The sequence below is a fragment of the Marmota monax genome, unplaced genomic scaffold (genome assembly GCF_021218885.2).
Source record: "Marmota monax isolate L192 unplaced genomic scaffold, Marmota_monax_Labrador192_F-V1.1 WCK01_AAM20220418_F8-fsc00019, whole genome shotgun sequence".
NCBI classification, from domain to species: Eukaryota; Metazoa; Chordata; class Mammalia; order Rodentia; family Sciuridae; genus Marmota; species Marmota monax.
Genome location: NW_026695242.1, coordinates 11319205 through 11336836, shown reverse-complemented (window position 1 = coordinate 11336836; position 17632 = coordinate 11319205). Strand labels below are relative to the sequence as shown.

The window sequence follows — 17632 nt, the reverse complement described above, 5'->3', positions numbered from 1 at the left end:
TCCTTGCTGTTCTTCTGTTCAGGATTTGTCAGAGTGTCCTGTATTGTTTCAAGATGTGTCCTGCACACACCAGTTCTCCCTAATGACTGACACTTCATTCAGATGTGTAAAAGAGAACATATTCCAAAAGACATGCTTTCTACCAACAGCCTCATTAAAAATGAGGACTATGATAACACCTTAATAAATGTATAAAATAAATTTTCAGGGGGAAAAGACCAACACTATGATATTTCTCTTTTGCTTTGCTGTTGTTGACATTATTGTGTCCCTGTGTTCATCTGTATTGTAAACTCATCCATCAGTACAATTCTGTATAGACCCTGTTGGCAATCTGCAAGCTACATGCATGTTTTTATGTCGTTGGTGAAAGTTTATTGACTGCAGCACAAATATCATAGCCTCTGTATTTAAGTAACATGAACTACAGTCCATTGAGATTTTAGAAAAAAAATATCTTTAGCCTATATTCTCTTTTGTCTTCCAAAATGAACAGTTTTATTATAGGAGCAAAAATTAGGAATTACTACATTGAGGCTGTTTCATTTAATTTGACTCACCAAGCCTTACATATTTAACCATGTCCCTGTTCTTTCAAAACAGAATTGCTGCATCAAAAAAGAAAAAAGTGAATGGCTATTTTTACCAACATTTTTATATAGTTTGGTGGTTTTTTCATAGGATGAGAGGAAAGATCTGGGCAAGTCACCATGAAATATACTTGCAAGGAAGAAAAATTATTAAAATCATGCTTTTATAAGCAATAAAGAAAAAAATGCCAAAATAGATTTCTCTAGGTTCTTTGAGTTTGGCTAAACCTTAAAATAAATACCAGTTCAGAAAAGCATCTTAGTCACAATGTTTACCCATAAATAATTGTTGAGTATATAATAATGACAAATAGTCATATATTCCCAATTGATTAATAATGCAGATACTTCCTTACAGTAATATGAACTGGATGACTGATCTTACTGTGATGTTTTTCACTAAAGTTGTAATTTTACATTTTTTATGAAGTGTCAGTAAATACATATTCCATCTGAAAAAGAAATTTTCTTTGGTCAGCCTCATTTTTATCTGTACTAAAGTTGATTGTATTAATTAAATGCAGTGTTAAAGTGGAAAAAAACCCATTTTTATTCTTTGACTTGAACTTTCCCTCATTTGTGATGGATACCAAATATATTTAGGCAAGGTATAGTTATATTTTTTTAATTCTTTCAAATTATTGATTCTGTGGTGCTACTAGTATATACAAAATGTTTGCTGTATTGAAAAGTATTTCTAAATCTTAAAGCCACTTGGTATGTAAATTGTGATTTAACATTAAATGAATGACCAACATTTTGAAGGCTGGTCATTTTTTAATGCCTAACTTTACTTATAAATATACTAGATAAGAAAACAGAATTTCTTTGAAGGTAAAACATGGTTTTATTTGGAACATGAAATTACAAGAAAAAGTTCTTTCTCACTCCCTTCCCCAACTCAGAAATGAAGCTTCTCTAATTCTCAGTATCTGCCAAGAACAAATATAAAAATCTAGTAGGCTAGACAATTATTACTTCACTATTGTTAAATTTAACAAAACTGGATGGCAAATATTATCCTGATTAGAAGTTGTTGCCCTCACCTGTACTCCATGGCACTTTCTGTACTACATGGCATAAATCTATTTTCATAAGTATTTGAAACTCACTGCCTGTTAGAGAAATATAATTGGTATTCATTTTTTCTAGTGCAAATTTACATGAAATATCTGATCTCAGTCAGGTGACAACAGTGAAACAACCTAACCTGTTGAACTCTGTAACAGAGATGGATCAATGCAGAGTAGATTCAAAACAGAAAGAAAATGGAGTTTAGTGTCTTTGAACAGCATGTGGGTTTTTTCCATTTTTATTAGCCTCAGTATGCACAGTGGTACTGCAGCGTGGAGGAAATAGTCCCAGTGCTGCAGTATTCTAAGCAATACCAATGCAAGATATATTCATTTTCAATGAGTTTGTATTTTCCAAGGATGTTAATATTACATCTTTTCAAAGAATTTAAACTATCTTTTACTTGATTTGGTGAGTCAACTACCTAAATAGACACAGGCAATAAACTGTATTTCTGTGGAGTAGCAATGACCTCTAGTGGCTGATTAGAATAACCACAGCCATTCAAACACATTTTAGCTTTTAATTCTGAATCTCTTTGTAAACGTTGTTTACAACGTGTACTTTTGATCTGTTCATCAGATTTGAATTTCACTTAGTTCATTCTCCTGGGAAATACAGCTATTGTGTAATTTTTTATATATTACTTAGTGACATTTTTAGTAATGCTAGGAAGTAGGCCATAAAACAGGTTCTGAGGGACTAGAAGTAGGTGCCAAAGATGTAAAGCAAATAGTAATACAATAAAAATCGATAAGAAATATTTTTAAGTGTTTATATGCATCAAAATTGGTCAAATAGTCTGATATTTTAATTAAGTGTGTTAATCCATTGGCAGGACATTGAAACACATATTGTAATTAAGGTTGGGGAAAATAAATTTCAGTATTTAATATTAAAAGAATCAGCATCAATTACTTACTGGTCAGAAGATATAAGAGCTATCAAGGGAGAGGGGCCTCCCCTTTTTTTTGCTTTAGAACTCTCCAATTTGCTGACCCGTGCCAGTGACCCGTGCTTTGCCCCGTGCTTTCTTCCTCCCTCCCCCTTTGCAGCCAGCTGAACACTGGTTCTATTAGGCTCTTTGACAATGATGTTACAGTCTAAGAGGTGATGATTCATGGATAATGAAATTATGCTCTCCTTCTGGGGAAGGATAATGCAGAGTCAGATTCATGAATTTGGCAAGGGTTTTTAGGATGCTGTAGGTGCACGGAATATCTTCCCTTCCTTTGACATTTACCAAGATGAGAACTCAAATAGTTTATTCAAAGTGAGGATTAGACTAGCATCAGAAACAAGCATTAGGCTTAAGACAAAATAAGTTCCAGATGTGACAAGTGAAAATTGAGCCATGAGAAATAAAAAATTCAGAAACTGTGTGGGTTCTTTTATCCCCTTTCTCCCAGGGTTCTCATTAGAAACTAGATCTGAAGCAAAACCATGGAGCTTCCTATTCTTGTGATCTCTTTGCTACCTACATTAAAAATCAGAGACAGATGGGACAGACTATGAGAATGAAAAATAATATCAGTAAATGCGAATGACAAATGTTACAAGAGCAATGGAATGCATGGACCTTAAATAGTGTTTATTAAATAACTGTTGAAAATTAACTCTAAAAATACACAGGTGAAAGTGTTTTCCCAATCATAAGAGTCTATGTAATTTTTCCAGCTGCCAAAACCATTGGTAATTTTGGATAGTTGCAGAAAAAATATAAATAAAAAGTAATTCTATTTCATTGAGGAAGATAATCATGGTCATGTCTTGTAGAAGAATATGGACCTCAGAAATTAAGAGCTAAATTCAAACTTCTCAGACACTTGTTAAATATCTTTTTGACAATGAGTCAAAAAGAAATCAATAACTCTATGTTACAGAAGCCCATATCTATGAATCTAGAACTTATCTTTCATCTTTGGTTTCCATATGGACACAGATTCTTCCATCTTATATTATCTGAGTGTTACATTTTATCAATAGTGATCCCAGTGAATGGTAGATATAAGGACATAAACCAGAGAACAAAGAAAAAAACTTCTCAAACTAAACCCATATACCAGTGGTGTCCCCAAATCTCGTCAATATAGCCAGGGCTTTCCATCGAGCAGAAGTTTGTCTGTCCCCTCTCTAGTATCACTATTTTCAGTTCTTGTTGACATTTACTATATAATTGTTTACATGACAATATGACATCATTATTGAACAGAAAGGTAATTGCTCCCATACATGTTGTATGGGATTAGCACACATTTCAGATATCAATCACATGATGTTACCTCTCTGTTGTTTTTCTCCCACACCTACCTCCCAAGACCTCCTAGTATAGAAACTACTATTGACTTTGTCAATTACAATCATTGAAAATCACTGAAGTTTTCAAAAAGCATAAAGTAGAGCAGTGTTCTTTTATAAATAACGTTTTACTTATGCAAATTAAATACTTAACTCATCAAAAAATGACCCATGTAATTACAAATCTCTCTTCATTGGATGTAAACTAGTATTTCCAAGTAAGAAGTAACAGGTGTACTTCCAACATTCTTATAATTTAAGTAGATACAAACTGTTTCTCTTTGAAAGTTGAGTTTCTATGACATCTCAAGAAAGCAGAGAGAGAATGCTAGTTTTTTCAGGAGAAGAAACATTTGTGAATTTTATGCTGTTTAAACTTCAGGTGCTGATGGATGGATATTCTTGAGTTAGGATTCCTGAACATGTGAGAAGCATTCCAGGAACTCACAGACAACAGGAGTATCTGGGCAACAAGCAGAGACGATCAATTTTACAACTATATTTTCTAACAACAAAACTTCCATGCACAATAGTAATCCATTTTATGGCAGAAGGGAGAAAGAGTTTCTATTTTATACTTTTCAGCAAATTTTGTAATGAAAATTAATAACTTCTTGACAATTGTCCACTTTCTTATTATTTTTAGGAACTCCTGCTCCTCCTGAGAAAAGTTTCCTTTATTTCTTTCCTCCCACTCTTACATTGTTTTTCTCTTTATATGAAAGATATCTCTACTTCCTATAGCTCAAAAAAGTCTTCCTCATATAAATCAACACAAGTTATCATTTCACTCAAAGTGGAAGCATATCTTCAATATACTTGCAACAAATATTAGAACATGAAACAAATTCAAAACTGGCTGATCCTTCTCTCTCTTTTTTTTTTTAATCTACAGCCTGCTAAACACCTGCACAGTATCTTTTGTTTATCAAGGAGGAAAAAAGAGATATAGTTGAATTGCCAGTATGGCAAATATTAAAGATGATTATTTTATACTTTAATTAACTACCTCCTAAAAAATAAAGTAGAGGACTTTATGCAAATATGCAACAGTATTTCACCAGTCAAAAACAATAAACAGAATTTTGTTTTCTCAGAGATAAAATCCAAAATTTTGGGCCTCACATATGAAATAAAATGGCAGACATTACATTTAGAAAAAGTATTTTTTGTTAAAGCTTCATCACACTCTATCTTTAGTATAAAATACACTTTGCCATCAAAGAGATGAACACTTCAATTTAATATAAATCCTTATTCAGCACTCTTGATGCTGAAACTTATTTATGATGTGGAGGCATATGTACTATTGGGGGTCTTCATGGCTTCAAATAGGTGGATTCATATATAGATAAAAGAATTTCTATTCACTAATATTCATCTGTTATACTTACTAAAGAAAGGAAGCATAACCTTTGATTCCATCAACTAGAATCTCATTAGAACTTAAAAAAAAAACTTGCAGCAAAAAATAAATAAATAAATAAACTTGTGGTATATCTCATAATCATATTGAAGAAATAGAGTGGCTTTAAAAACTCTCATAAACCTGCAATAAGATTGCAACAGTCAGGCTGGGGCTGTAGCTCAGTGGTAGAGCACCTGCCTTGCACGTGTGAGGCACTGGGTTCAATCTTCAGCACCACATAAAAATAAATAAATAAAGATATTTTTTTTAAATTGTAACAGTGAGAATTCTCTAAAATTATAACAGAAATAGTTACAACATTGACAACTCTCAGATCAATTTATGAAATGTTTTGTTCAATTTATACAAAATTTTAAGTGAAAAAGTATAAATACTTGGTTTGGATATTACAATATATGCAGTAGAAGGTCAGGTAACAATGACTTGTGATTAAAACAGATTATTTAAGGATCTGTGCAATCTGCATAGGCCATTTTACATAAATATTTTTGTGTTTTTCATCAAGCTAGTCATGTGGTAGATTATGCCTAGAAACAATACATATCATATAACTATCCATATTTTATTACTCATTTGTATATATGTGTGTGCTTGTGTATAATTGATTCCTTATTATTTACCAGACATTTAGACAATCTCACAATTTGATAAGAAGTCTTTAGTATCTTTCATAGCTCAGATAGTTTTTTCTTGTTAATGTAAGCACAAATTTCTCACATTGAATCAGTCTTCCTACAGTTCCACCCATTAATCCCACAGCTTTCCACTTCTTTATAGGTTTTCCTAAAGTAATCCATACCCCATTCCAACAATAAATCTCTACCCAAATTATATATCTCCAGATGCCCTCAGGAAATGATCTATAATTAGTACTAGGACAGTTCTCTCCTAGCTAAGTGCTATTCTGCCAGTCCAATGCTCTTCCCAGCCTGTGGCACTCACTCCAACCCATCTCATTCCATTAAAAGTAGCATGTACTTAGTCCTATGGACTTTTATGAGGAAGAATGAGTAGTAAAATGTAAACATCTACATATATTTTTATAGGCTTTACCCTTTTTATGGTCTAATATTCCGAAATGTGTGAGGTCTTTATTAGTAGGCTAAAATGCAAAATTATCAATTAAAAAAGAAAGGTCAAGGTAGGTTTTAAAAATAGTCTTAAGTTCATATTACATATTTCTTAATATTAAAAATAAGTACAAATTATGCATGCCCTGTGTTTCACTTCTTTAAAGTTGATTTACCCTCCAACTTTGCCCTAATAATCTTTTTTGTCTTTTTATTTGTACAGTAAATAAAATACAGTAGAATGTATTTTGACATATCATTCATATATAAAGTCTAACTTCCCATTTTTTTGTGGTTATCCATTTTGTGGAGCCCTCATATTCTTGATTGAGTTTCCTATTCCTCTCATTTTCCCATAGTTCCAATAGGCAGAGGTTTCTGATGTTGTGTGTTTTGGGAGTGATTGGATGGATGCACTAGGTTCATCTCTAGAGGGCAATATAGTGGGGTCTAGGATCTCTGCCTCTGTCTTCTCAGTCTCCCATTCCCATGCCTCTTCCCCCTTTAGAAGGATTATCTACACTGAAATCCCTTCATCCATTCATAACTGGGGCTCTTTTGGTTCCTTATGCTTTACCATATGTGTGTTCCCAATTCTAGGGTGGTATTATTGTCCCTTGCAAGGGCACTTCCATTTACAGACAGAGAAAATCCTTTAGCTAAAGGTAAGAAAATCATATTCAGAGCAGGCATAAACAGAGCAACAGAGAACAAGGTTAGGAAAAGTGCTTATGGGAACAAGTGGCTTTGTAAGCCTTCTAAGTTCATCCTACATAAATTTCTCTGACTTTTTCTCAAGCATGAAGTTGGGCCTTCCCAAAGGGAACAAAGGCAGGCCACAAACTCTATTTGAAAAATTTCTTCAGTGAATTACCTTTATACACTGGATTTCTCCTTGTTTTTTTTTTTTTTTTTTTTTTTTTCCTTCATGGAGAGACAGCTTTGTATACTATAAAGAACTTCGGCTATGGATCCTGGAAGACATACTTTAAAATCTGGTTCTGAGACTTAAAAATTTAAAGACATTGAGTCCCAGCCTCTTAATCATAAAAAAGAATATGTAGAATAATGAAATCATCACATGATAGTTGCAAGAGGGCAAAGAATCAGCAGCTTAAACCTCTTGTATATTTTTTCTAGACACATTTCACATATTATTTAATTTGATAAGAAAGATCCTATGAAGATGAAATGAGACAATGTAGGTAAAAATCCCATAGTACATAGTTAAGCACATAATAGTAATTTTCTTCTTCCCCTCAGTATCTCAAGTTTCTAAGTACCACATATATTTTAATAATCATATTCCACTACGTATTTTCATTTACAATGACAAGTTGATTCCTGGTAGACTCAAGAAGAGAATCCAAATTGCCATAAGTTCAGGGAAATCTGGGCACATGGTTAATATTGGAGAATCAAATCAAAGTCCTAAACCTCCCAATAAAGCCTAATGACATCCTCACCTTTACTTCCATACCATGCTCCCTGTTCTAACTCTAACCAGTTCTCACTTTCCTACCTCTGTGCTTTTGCTCGAGCAGTTTCCTCTGTGAGAAATACCTTCTTCCCTTCCAATTTTCCTGTCAATTTCTGAGCATTTCTTTCATATATCCAATTCAAATTCTACTCACTTCTCAAGTCTTCTTAATCTTGCTCTTTGCTCTTTGCTATGCTATTTCATACCTCTACTACAGGCTGCCTTGTGCTTGGGTTACTAATGTGTCTGTAATCCCTTTTGGAGGAAACAAACTATTTCTTCTTTTCTTTTCCCAGTGTTGATGGGCACAGTCTTTTATTCATAGTAGATGTTTGTTGAATTTATTTTCTGGTCATTATGATAAAGCTATTGTTGCAAACAATCTAAAAGTAAATATCCCAATTTAATGGAAACTTAAGGCTGTCAACTTCATGTTTATTTACATAGTCAATATATACATTTTTGTTTTTATTTTATATATACTTTACCACTACATACAATATTCTCACTTATCACTTAGGTGACTTCAAATGTTATTCTTACAAAAATATAGTTCAAGGGAATCATGTTCTAATTTAAATTGCTTCTTTGTTGTGAATAATCTACCAATGGTTTTCCTATGATGGTTACCAAAACTATGAACATTTTAGGGAATATATTAAAAGGATGAAGAGCTAAGAAAGATTGTGAGACAAAGAAATTATTTTAATATTAATATGCCTTAGTGTTAGTGGGGGTGAGGTATCAACTTTTGTTGTAAAAGCCATATGTTTATATATATATATATATGTTTATATATATATAATTTTTTTGATATTAGGGATTGAACTGAAGGGTGCTTACCACTGAGCTATATCACCATTTTCTTTATTTTTAATTTCATTTTGAGACTGAGTCTCACCAAGTTGCTAAGTGCTTAGTGGAGGCTGACCTCCAACTTGCAATCCTCCTGCTTCAGCCTCTGGAATCACTGGGATTACATTTGTGTGCCATCATGGCTAGCAAAGCCATATATTCTTAACCTCTTTTTGCCCATCTGAATGTCTCCTTATTTATCCCCAATTCTGCAAAGTTTCTGCTTTAGACATGTTCCTAGGCCTCACCTTTTTGCTGCCTTCCCCTATCACAGAGACTAGGTCAGAGGTCTTTGGTTTTCCCATTATACACATTTCCAAAGAAACTATTCTACTGGAGCCTTCAAACATCAAATACTCAGAAACTGACAAGTAATGATGCTCATCATTTTTTTTAATCTTAAACATCAATTATGTTGAAAGCAGGTTTAATCACATGGGTTTGAAGCATCTCCTCAAGGCCGAGTCTTTCCTTTTCTCTGTTCTGTTCATTCCCTTTATCCTTTTCACAGAATTTCACAGAATTTCTCCCTCCCTCTCCTATCTGTACTTGAGTTTTCTTTCAACTTTTCTCTCTACCAAACTCTTATTTATAAATTAATCTACACAACTTGAATATGCACCTTCATACTGGATTAAAAGGAAAATACCAATGGTTTTTAATCTTTTAAAAAAGCAATAATTAAAATGAGATAGTTCTAATAATTTTATGAAAAACAGAGTTAAAAATTTCTGTTTGTATTCAACAGCTTTGGTTGGGACTATAAGTAAAAAACTGTAATTTTGCAAATTGCAGTATAATTTCCAAAATAAAAATGACATGATCCCTACTATATTTTTAAGTTGCATTTTAATTATGATTTATAACAGATCTGAAGACCATCCAATTTTTTTTCCCCATAAAGTATTGCTCAGGCTCTGGACCATGCATGGTAAACCTTACCATCAAAAAAGCATATTAATTCTTAAAACAGGTAATTTTTTAAACAGGTAATAGGGAAATTGAAGTGAAATTCTTTAATCTGACAAACTAAGAACTGTACAGTGTATTTTCTTATCTTCTATTTAAAGTTCCAAGCTAATTTAATTGTACTTTTAACAATCTTCCAAGAGCTGCATTCCTCAGCGACTCTCTTGGTTATCCATTCTAGGGTTTCACTACAGTAACCATTTCATTCCTTACATATATGTCCCTCTTGCTACTTAAGAGATACCCAGTGACTATTAAATATTTTTCAGTTCTTTTCCATTTTATTTAATTATTTATTTTTTAAAGCTTCCATTCCTATTAAAGAGGAAAAAGTAAAAGAAGTTGTTGGGTTTTGTATCTGCTTTTATTTTTAGTACTAGAATCTGTTTGGACTAGCTCAGGTAGAGAAGGCCCACACATAGTTTGAATAGATGAAAAACCATTGTTCTAAATTTGCATTAATGTAGATTTAAAATGTTTGCATAGAGTGTCTGATGACAGTTGAATAAAAGAACAGGGTGGTTAACTAACCTAAAACCAATTACAGAAGCAAGTTTCTGGCAGGATGTGTTCAATAGCTTTAGCATGATGCCCTTAAATCACATTTCCAGAGGTCAAATTTGCACATAACTACTTGAAGCACATCTCCTCATATTCAACTCAATTTTAAGGTCCAGCAGTGTGTTGTGCAAAAAAACAATCAATGGTTAAATTATTCCCATTTTGTTGGCTCAGCTCACAGTGACCCACTGATAAATTTAAAAGAAAAAAAAAACCCTATCTGATCTTCAATTTGTATTTCAACTGAACCCAAGTGCAGATGCCATCTCTGGTAATATGACAAAATAGATTTAGGTTTCTAAATGTTGCTGTGTATTCCAGTATCAGCATGTGTCCTGCAGTGACTATACTGTAGCTCAGTTGTTGTGAAAAAATATGCAACTGAGTTTGCTGGAGAATCATTTTAGAGTTAATTAGACCTTCTCCACCTGTAATTTAAGAAAAAAGAAAAAGCCCAACACTCTTAAAGACCATGGGGGAAAGGCAGTTTAAGAAATAGAAGTCCTCTGTTTATCCAGGGAGGTACTTTAACAAGGCAGACAGCTACACCACAGTAGAGAGACAACATTTCCTCAGCTGATTCAGTTAATTAAAATGCACAGTTACAACAGACTTTCTTAGAGCCTGCAGCTGAATGACCCAAGTCTCCATTTTACTCCAGTGTCACACAGAACATGAAGAGGCAAACATACTGCCCAAACACAATTTGACTCACTAAAATCCAGCACTATAAACACCAAATACATTTCTTAGGCACATTTTAAAAGACGTATTATCAAGATTTATGACAAGGGTAGAAATAATTTGCAGCTAGGCATCTCCACGAGAATATCCTTCGTTCTTCTCAAAGTAGTTTGATGCAAAATTTACAAATAAATCTTAAGAATAGATTCCACTTTGAATGCAGGGATCTTCAACTCTTTCCTTTCAAATATATAGAATTTGAACCTGACAAACAGCCTGGCTGTTGCCAGAATTTATGAGTGATATGAAAAATCAAAGGCCACAAAGGCTATTTGTCAAATAAACTGCAGAACGCAATTTCAGTCTGCAGGGCTCATTTGCAGAACTCATGATGAGCATGGGAGGAGGGGACGCTAACAGCTGCAGCCTTGACCGCACTGCCCGTGCCAGCCAGAATTCAAACTGCATGAGCTGAGTGTGGCTGAAAGAGGGGATCGACAAATCGACAGATGAAAAAGAAAGAAAGAAAGCAAAAAGACAAAAGAAGTTCTTATATCCAAGTTTTTACTTAATCGGTACATCAGCATAACTAGTTTAAGATAGATGAGACCTGTAGGGTTTTAATGGTATTCAAATTAAATGCATTCATGGAAGACTACTTTTATTTCCTGGTTTAAGGGACAGATCACAGAAACTGAATCAATTAAACCTGGAGTTAAACCTGGGGTGCAGGCCTAGTTATCCTAGCAGCATGATTGATACGGCTTCAGTTTTCTCATCTGTAAAATGGCACTTCACATCCCAGGGCAATTTTGAAAGCATACTGAGATAACATATGCTTATAGGCACAGCAGGTACTTAATAAAAGTTGTCACTGCTTTCCCTAGACATTTTTATACTGCAGCAAGTTGCACTGAATGGCCAAGGGAAGTTCTCACATTAAGCATTTAAATTGTCAATTCTGCAATCTATTGGTAATGATTAAATGTCCGTAGTGCTTCAATTATCAATCGTTAAATCAAATCCAAAAAGATCTACCAGAAACTTGGAAACCCTGTGTTAATACACTTAAATAGACTTGTATTAAGTAGTATTCTGTGATAGTTTTGCTTAGCACCAAAAGAAAAATTCTGATGTTAGTACTATCTTTTTCTAATAATTCAATATCATTTTCATTTCATAAATATCACCTGAAGAGCTGGCTCCATCATCTTTCAAATCTCCTTTAAAATGTTGCCCTAAAGTTTGTCTGTCTTGCTCCTCCTGATTCCCCCCCACTTTCTCTTTAATTTTTTTTAACCTAAAACATGGACATATGTCATCTTTCCTTACTCAGTGCTCAAGAGAACATGCTATTGCCATTCTAGTACATCCAATGCCCTGTATAACTTAGGACACAATTCATTTCTAGTGTAAAAACAATTTAGACAATTGGATAAAAGATCACAATAGTTATTTTTTAATCTCAATTGAGTCTGTGAAATGATAGCTAAATTATGCGAAAGCAAAATATCCAAAGAGTTACAAAAGAAAAAAAAATCTGATAGGAATTTATTGAGCATCCATTTTGTGCAGGCACAGAAGCTGGTCTTTTTCCTCGAGGCAAAAAAAAAAAAAAATGTAATAGAGGTTAAAGAGTAATATTTGAAGCTTGGAGTCCTATCACCACTAAAATCACCAAGTTTTTTTGACTGGTTTTGGAAATTCATTTCAGAAAGCACTGTATTTTCTCAAGAGAAAAATTTGATATGTGTCCTTCACTGGAGACATGATAATAATTAGTTCTTTTTAAAGATTTTGAAAAGAGTAGAAATGAAAAGAGCTAAAAGAGTTTCTAAATGACACAAGATCTGTGAAATGGTAGATATTTAACACAAACCTCTTAGAACTGTTATGTGGATTCATTAGTTAATTAGTTAGTTAATGACTTTGAAGTGTTAAATCTTATTAGAATGTTTCTTTACACTTTAACATATGTGAGAGAGAAATTACTCTGAAATTAGAAACTGACTATACCATTCAAGGATATTGGATCTATTTGTGGCATACCTTCAAATATTCTTTCCTGTTCTGATTTTTTTTTTTTCAGGACAACTCCCAAGAAGCCTGTCTAGACTACATTCCCAGCCTCTTTTATTTTTCAGTGTTGGCAATGGCTTCCATTTAACACTAAACATAGCCTTGAGAAACTCTCAGGGTTAGGTATGTTGCTTAATAATATAAAGGATTTTTTAAATAACAGCATTAAGCTACTTAAACATACTACTCAAATGCAGCTTTGTACTTTTGTACAGAAGGGAAGACGAATAGTCTGTTGGGTAAATCTAAGAGAAAAGGGGAAGACAATGGAAGCCAAATGGTGAATACCTTGCTCTTTGGAAACAGTGATCAATTTCTCTCCTGCATGGTGGGAAGTTGAGAAAGGATGGTGGAAGTAATTTTTATATAAGCTAGGTTATTATTATATATTCTAATATGTGGAAGATGTATCTAAAATTTATGCAAAAACTTGTTATTGACATATAATATGCAGAGAAAAGTACACATATCATCAATGTACAGCTCCATGAGTAACTGAGCACACTGGTGTCTTCTGTTCCCAGATCAAGAAATAACATTAGCAACATTCTAACCCCCCCTGGTTCTTCCAGTGACCAGCTTCATCCCCAAGGTAACCACTACTGTTACCTCTGATAGCATAGGGTAGCTTTAAGTATTGTGGCACTTTTATATAAATGGGATCATAGAGTATGTACCCCATTTTGAGCCTTACCTCTTACTGATTGAACATTGTTTTATAAGATTTTATGAGATATTCATAAGGATAGTTGTACATCTAACCCCTTGTAATCTCTGCCCCTACCCCTACCCACACACAACAAAATTAATCATTTTGTAATTTCAAGAGTTAATTCCTGTATTAGAAAGTCTTTGATGAACCTCTATCTCATGCATTCTACAGGGATTGCTGGGGGAAATGTCCTCCAGTCTTTACTTTTTTATTCATTTTTTGTACCAGTGAATATAATGCAATAAATCTGACCACCTACAGAATCAGCCCTAAGGAAAAAAATAAGGTAATCATCCTTTTTAGTAGTCCTTGTTTTCAGGCCCAAATTCTCCACTGATTTATCCTCTGTGGTTTGTCTCTGGTCTTCAGCACCCAGAAAAGCCAGCCCTACTCCGGGGTCGTAAAATAAGAAGAAGGAAAAGAGAGGGAGAGGGGAGGGGAGAGGAGGGAGAGGAAAGAGGGAGAAGAAGAAAGAAAGAGATTGGTAGGTAGATAGACCCATTGGGTAAATTACTTCACACCAAGGTGTTAATGCCTAAATCATTAGCTCTCCAAGGTATGGCCTCAGGAATGTGTTATAATACAGAGGACCAATTACTCTCTGATTACTCTCTAATGAGGTAGAGCTGCATTTATTGACATGCTTTGAGGTCCCTCTACATTGAAGGACTCTAAGAAATAAATTCATGGCACTCAGTGCTATTTTTACTATTTTAAAGTTTTTAAAACAATTTCACTATATTACAAAGTAATCTCTTTATGATGGCCCATGGGGGACGGGAGAATAGTTCTGTTTCTTCTAAACAATTTTATTTTAAAATATGTTATTCAGGCAACTGACCCTGTCTCTTTCCTGATCTCCCTCTCTATATCTCTTTCCTGCTAAAAATATCAAAAGTATCAGAAGTAAATGGTTCTAAAAAGTGTTCAGGACTTCATAATTTACATATTTGGTCTACCTCCCTTACTCTGGTTTCATTTATTTTGTGTTGTTGTTCTCTGTTCAAATATGTTTGCCCTTTAGGGAAAAAAATCCTGATAAATTTAGGCAGGATACAAATTCAATATGAGATACTATTTCTTAAGGGAAAATTCCAGTCCTTGGCAATAGGTCAAGCTGATTAAGTGGAGGAATATATATTTCAGTCAGGGGGCTCTTCAAGAAGTTATGGAAATATGGCCCATTGGTAGGCTGTGACCAGAGAGATTGGAGGAGCTGATATTTGAGTCACTGTTTGATGTGGTACCTTACGCAAAGAAGGTTTTTAAAAAGCTGTGCTGAACGCATTGACCAAAGATATTTCCCTTCAAGCACAGTGGACAAAATGGGAGAACATCTAAGAAAAATCAAGATCAAGAACAGCGTAAAAGACAAATGTGAGAAAATATGGAATTGTATTTTCAAGAAAGCAAGGCCATTAGTACATTTGTTATGTGATATATTATGACTACTGGCCCATTCATTCTGATTTTCAAGTCTTTTGATTAGAGTTCTACTTAGGAAGAATTGATTAATGCATTATTTATATAAGTCATTGATTTATGGAGCTTAACCATAAGATACAACACAGTTCATTTTCTTTCTAATATGTGTATCTATAAGAAGACAACCACAAAGACAAAGGAGTGTTCCAGCATTGATAGGTAAACTGCCCCACATAAACAGTGACACAAACTGACAATATTGAAGAGATTGAATGATAGTAATCTATTTGCTCTCTTCATTTCTAAAATTTTACTTTTAAAATGAAATAAAATACATTTTTTAGAAACTCAGTAATAATAAATCTTATTACAAAATATTCCAATACATACTCCAGTAAAATGTCCTTTTCTGTGTAACAGGGAAGGAGAAAGCGTCAAATGTGGATGTGGATCATTAAAGTAAGCTCTGTAGTATAATATTATTTTTTAGATCAAAGGAGTAATTCCAACTCAAATAAATTAAAGATGTGGGTTTTTTTTTTTTGTTTTGTCTTGTTTTTGCTATTCTGTTAAAGCTACTTGATTATGAGACTCTGCAATAATCATGAAATTAGTTTTGTAAAAATATGAACAAGTTTATTATTAGAGATCAGCAAGAAATTGTAATTCATACTGATGATATTCCTAAGGTATTGAGCGGAGGCATTCAGCAATGTCACAGAAGGCAGTCAGGTTTATGTAATTGTTATTTATTTAAACATATTTTGTGAAATCTAAAACATTCATTGAGAAAGTTTTATTTGTGGAAATACCAAGGTAAATACTTTTTAAAAATCATGAAGGCCAATATAAAAATTGAAATCTATTAGATCAAAAACTTCTACTCAGTAATGACTATAGTATTAAATATGATTGGAGTACCACTGTGCATATTTCAAATGCTCATAATATATGAAAATTAAATTTGATTTGTTTATGCTTGGCAAACACAGGCAGGCTTGCTGGACCCTGGCAGCCTCCACCTTCATAGGACTTGTGTGTCCAATGTAAACATAAAAAAGATATTTCCCTCAAATATTTTGTCATTCTAACAATGTATGCCAAGAGGACTAAATTCTGAAACTACAGAATGGAAAAGCATTTTACTAAATTTTTGAGTGGTTGAGAATCATGAGCCCAAAGCCAAATATCTCCCCATGATTTACTGTAATCTGGGCTCAACTTGTTGTTTCTGTTTCCCCTGTGCAATTACCCTTAATACCAATAGGCTCCAACAAAACTACAATTTATCATTCTTTAAACATCTCCCTAGGAGTCTGTCTCAAATTTGCGTACTTCTTCTACCTGAAACATTCCTTTTACCAACTGCATCTATTTTATGAATAAATCCAATTCTTTAATTAACTAATTTCTGATTATTATAGCTGGATTTTCCCCCATCCAATTCCAATCTTTATTTATTTATCAATCAACATCATCATCATTTTATTTATATGGCCATTACCATTTTTTAACATTACATATTTATTTGTGTCTCTGTAAGATTTCCATTCAGGAAAATTTTACAGGGAAGAAACATGTTTTATACAACTTTTCCAGTATTTCAAACATGCTTAAGGAAGAGTTTGAAATAAAGTATATATTTAATAAATGTCTGTTTAATAAGCTAAAGTGTGAATATATAAATGTTCCACATTGCACTAGAACTGTATTTTGTTGAAAAACATCCCTATTCTCCCATGCTTGCCAAAATATTCATAAGAAATTAGGGTTCATACCATAAAACATTTCACTTCATATATTTCACACATTTTCAAGAAATGTTTATCATCTCTCAGGTATGTGAATGGTCCTGTAAGGAAAAAAGATGTTTTGGAAATACAAAAACATCATCCTACAAATTATAAAATCATTCTTAAATTATAAACAATCTTAGTAGTCACATGTGAAACATTTATCAAGCTGCTATCATTAAATCCTTATTTTTAAAAAAACATGAGATCTCACTCTGGAAGAATCCAAATGATAGGCATGGAGAGAGCTTTTAGAGATATTTCATCTTGTGCAGTGAGTTGTGTCTTAGCCCATTTAATAGGTAAGAAATTAAGGTAGAGTCACACAGAGCCAGAATTTAAATCCTGAACAATCTGACTCATCACCTTTCTTGTAGACACTGCACAATAATTTCCTCTGAATATATGTCATACCTATTTAAATACAAGTCCTTTTGTCCTGCTGCAATAAGTCAGTTTTTTCTATAATATTCTCTTAAAAAAAAAGAAAAGAAAATCATTTCTTCTGAATGACTTACTATGCTGAAGGCACTATGATAAATGCTTCCCCTAACATATTTCTAACAATAGCTGTACAAGAAAGGTACTGCTTACTCATTTCACAGATAGGGAA

The 17632-nt window shown here is 33.4% G+C and overlaps 2 protein-coding genes across 6 annotated transcripts in view; one reads left to right on the top strand and one right to left on the bottom strand.

Moving 5' to 3' along the window:
- The window catches only part of Ctnna3 (catenin alpha 3), a 1743363-nt gene that overhangs the window by 991193 nt on the left and 734538 nt on the right, over window positions 1-17632 (bottom strand). The gene's annotated exons all lie outside the window — the stretch shown is intronic.
- Lrrtm3 (leucine rich repeat transmembrane neuronal 3) overlaps window positions 1-17632 on the top strand; it is a 170964-nt gene that overhangs the window by 3417 nt on the left and 149915 nt on the right. The gene's annotated exons all lie outside the window — the stretch shown is intronic.